The following is a 4,581-nucleotide window of genomic DNA, read 5'->3' on the forward strand; positions in this document are numbered from 1 at the left end:
GAACAAAATTATATCGGGCACCCCTTGTTTTTTATAATTGTTACCATACTAAATTACATATCCAATAATTTTAATCCATTATTAAACAGATCGGTGCAGATCGACATTATATTGGATCCTCTACTATAAATAAAAGATCCAAAGTACCAACAATACTGTCAGTAGTCTTAAAATATATTTATTAAAACATACCAACTGTAGAAAAATAATATAACTTATCAAATCTGTTTATTTAAAAAATACAGCTACTATTTATAATTATTATAAATATGATTTATACGTAATCATTTGATTTTAATTTCACACTATCACTTTGGACGGTTATAGTCTTTCTGGCATTATTCGAATTTCACTTTTATCCAATTGCGGTTGCAACTCCAATAGAGTCATGTAACAGTTTTGTAACTTGATTTGTGGATGTCCGTGAGAGCGGTTGCAACTCCACTGGAGATTCCTGTGGCAGTTCTGTACTGGAAACTGTGTCAGAGAAATCCTAAAAAAATATTTTTGTTAGATTCCAAAGCCACAAGAATAATGGAAACATATAGCAAAGGAATTTGAAGCAAGATTGAACTTTCCCCATTGCTTCGGTGCCGTTGACGGCAAATATGTGCAGAGTATTCTACCAAATGGGCAAGGTTCCTATTTTTATAACTATAAAGGATTTCATAGTATGGTTTTGATGGCAGTTGTAAATGCTAATTATGAGTTCATAATATACGAATTTGGCGTGAATGGGAGAATTTGTGATGGAGGTGTTATAGAGCAAACAATATTTTACAACAAATTAAAAGAAAATACATTACAAATTCCAGTCTTTGATCGCCTCAGTGGTTCAGATAAAATGCTTAGTGACGTGTTTATTGGTGTTGAAGCTTTTGCCTTAGCTCCACATTTCTTAAAACCGTTTAATCAAAGAGAATTAACAAATGAACGCAAAATATTCAATTACCGCCTGTCAAGGACAAGGCGAGTTGTAGAAAATGTCTTTGGTATTTTAGCTAACAGATTTTGAATTTTCCATACCACTATTAATTTAAATCTAAAAACTGTATATATCATTGTCATGACATATTGTGTACTCCATAACTTTTTGAGAATTAAATATGCTTCAACCTATACTCCCATTGGAAGCTTAGACGTTGACAATAGGAATGGTTTAAGAACAGAAGATTCTAATCTCATTGATATGCAGAGATAACATTATATAAGTATTTCCAGAGACGCCAAGCAAACTAAGGATAAACTTTTTTTATGGTATTTCAATAATGAAGGTAGTGTACCATGCCAAAATAGCCATGGTGTAATTCATAATATAGTTTAATTATAGAATTTAATTCAAGTTCTAAATATTGTGAACGTAGATATAGTTTAATAAAGAAATTTTTTTAAATTAATCATGGTTTTTAATTGATAGAAACTTACAAAATACCTTTTCAGGTAGATATGATTATTCCACAAACGCAAATATGCAACAAATATGTGTGTCAAGTGTCAACAATAGAAACAGCAGGAAATTTCTTAGACAGTTAGAAATTCGATTAGCATCTTTTATTTCGACAAAAATTTGGCATCCATGCCCAAAATTCTGCTTAAATTTTTGTAGAGAGTAGAAAGACTTCCGGAGTGGAAATTGAAACACCAATCAGTAGTAAATTAAGAAATGCAATTTTCTTTACACCTACAACAGTGGCTCAATCCCATATGAACATAATACTACATTAAATATGCCACAAGAAAACAGTGTCAGAACTTAGCAGAAATACATAAGTTGATTAATTATTATATTCTATTATTATAAGTATATAAATTTTTTTTGGCAGTAGTACCCCAATATTGGAAAATTAAATACTAAAATGGTAAAAGAAATTTATATGATTTAAAAGAATTCTCTATTTTAGAATGAACTAAAAATAAAATATTGCCTCTTTTAATTTTTCAATCATTAAAGTGTATGCTTCATTCTCTACTTTTCACCTTCCATAATGCATGCCAGCTCAAAAATTTGTACAACTCTTCAATTAAGAATAGGTTTGCAATGCTTCTAATATCACTCATTTCGACTGTCCACCTTGAAAACTTTTGCCGGACTGAACTTCTGACCACACTTCAAGTAAAACTGCACAGGTAAAATCTTCAGCATGTTGACGAGAGTACAGGCGGCGCTTGGAGGCTTACATGTGATACCGTCTTGCTGCTCTTACCTGCGCAAATGAGTCTCTGCAGACAGGGTCTCAGGCAAAACGTAGTGTGTAGCCAGTGTATTATACTACAGACCTCAAGGCTCTGAGGATAGTCAGCATAATTTAGATTGCTCAGATTTCTGCATTATCATTATGAATGATATATGTACAACGTTATGCTGTCATGACATTTGCAAAAAAAATTGTTTGTATTGATGGTACCTATGGAACTAATATTGGTGAAGGCGTTGCTGTGACATACATGATTTCAAATAGAATGAATACTACAATTTCTACCTAATAATATCACTACAGATATGTTTATGAGAGATATAATGGAAACTTTTTATAACGGATGGACAGCAGTGATAATGTGACAGCTGTGTCTAATCGATTATTTTGTTCCTGGCACATTGATTGTGCCTGGAAAACTAATCTAACAAAAATTTCTGTAGTTGAAAAAAGAATGGAAGTATGTATACAAGTGCTTGAAATTTATACAAAGTACTTTAGAAGTTAACAACTTTTAAATAGATTTGTTGAATTTTCCAACTGGAGAATGATTCTGGTACTGTTAAATTTTATGAGTACCTGAGTAAAAATTATAGTTTGAATACTAAGTCGGGGTTCTACTGTTATAGAAAGGAATTACTAACAAATACAAATATGTACTTGGAGAGTATGCACAGTATTATAAAAAGGTGAAACAACTAGATAAAAGCATGCATAATTTGACACACTACACTCGAGATAAACAAGTGGAAAGACTAATTCAGATAACAAAAGGTTTGTAAATATGTTTTGATTTAATTTTGTCAAGATTTTTGTGGCTTTCAGGAAAAAGGACTGATTGATTGACTGCCATTAATTGTAGCCACAAATTATAAATTTGATATTGAAAGTGTGGAAGGAAATGATGAATTTAAAAAATGGATAATTAAAAATAAAACAAACTCAAAAATATGTACTGTTACAGAGAAACTGTTTAATGTATGTTATCTTGTCAGCTACATACTATGTAAAATATGCTACCATTCCTACTCATGTACTTGCCTTGATTATTTTATTAAATTAAATTCAATCAAATCTTTAATTCAATCAAATATTTGCCAGCACATTCACTACCTTTGTATTACATGAGTCACACTAAATAATTAAGTTCCAAGCAGTGATATTTGGGAAGAACTGGAGTCTTCAGCACCTACGCACACATCAAAAACCGAGGGATAGATAGAAATTACATGAGATACTATCTGCTCAGCACTGTAAGTAATTGCATTAGGTCAAAAATGCAACAGTGAAGATATTTTAATGACAGCCGTTAATCAAATTAAAGCTGTGAAAGCCAACAAATTTCACGTTGATCCAAATATGAGACTTGAGAAAATTCAGAAAGGGTGAAACAGGTGTCATTTTCTACCAAGAAAAAGACAGTGTCTACGTCTGGTAAACTATTAAGGAAGCCCAATATCGCAGAGTCCTCCAATTTGAATGAAGTATCCTCTAAATGGTATGTATTTGCATAATGCCTGTACCTATGTGTTGTGAGTACACAATTAAGTAATCAGCAAACTGCATGTCCATTTCTTGTTTAAGTTCACCATTATCTATAAATAGTTTTTCGCAGATTTTAAAACAACAAAACTAGAACAACTTGCAACAGAACAACTCCTCTATATTCAATGAAACAAGAATCAATTCAATTTCAATATACAACTCCTTGTATACAACACAATAAAACACAAAACATAGGTTAGGTTAAATAAAACGGAAATGTCAAAACAAACTACAACTTCGGAATGGACTAAATACCTATTACCTATACTGTGTTTAACCGTGTCTGTGGGATTCTGTGTACAATCGCTAACACCAGGTTTGTTCCAACACGACCGAGAACCGTCAGGAAACGGTAACGATCCTGCGCAGTAAAGAAAATCCGTTCCAACAAAAATATGATCGTCATCGGATCGTCCTTCCCACTGTTCCAACAAGAATTGTGATCTTTCGGTGACGGTTTCGTGATGATCATTTCAGTAATCGGGCAAATGCATAATGTGCTGGTTGGACTGACTTGAGCACTAGGATTTAATTCTTTAAATTTTTTGAGCCTTTGATCGACTAAAAGCACACAAGCTGTCACCAACAAAAATGACAAATATATGATTACCGTCATGGGACGATAACTGGGCGATACAATTACGAACATGCGCACAACAAACGGTACAAGCAGTTTAGTGACGGTTTTTGGGCCGTCCAAAAGTTCATGTTGGAACAAACCTCGCCGTCCGCTTTCTATCAATGTCAATATATTTGAATTTTTAGTTTTAATTCAAATATTTTCTTGTTTTACAAGTGTCACTTCAGCATCAACTAGCAAAACTAGAAAATAATTCAATTA

The 4,581-nt window shown here is 32.6% G+C and overlaps 1 long non-coding RNA gene across 1 annotated transcript; it reads right to left on the minus strand.

The window, feature by feature from the left end:
- Positions 1-211: 211 nt before the first annotated feature.
- Positions 212-3,996, minus strand: LOC126889673 (uncharacterized). Its single transcript, XR_007700129.1, has 2 exons — positions 2,775-3,996; positions 212-493 (listed from the first exon to the last, which is right to left on the minus strand). It is a non-coding gene; the product is annotated as an uncharacterized LOC126889673 (long non-coding RNA).
- Between the last annotated feature and the right edge of the window lie 585 nt (positions 3,997-4,581).

This window comes from Diabrotica virgifera, chromosome 8 (genome assembly GCF_917563875.1).
Source record: "Diabrotica virgifera virgifera chromosome 8, PGI_DIABVI_V3a".
Lineage (NCBI taxonomy): Eukaryota > Metazoa > Arthropoda > Insecta > Coleoptera > Chrysomelidae > Diabrotica > Diabrotica virgifera.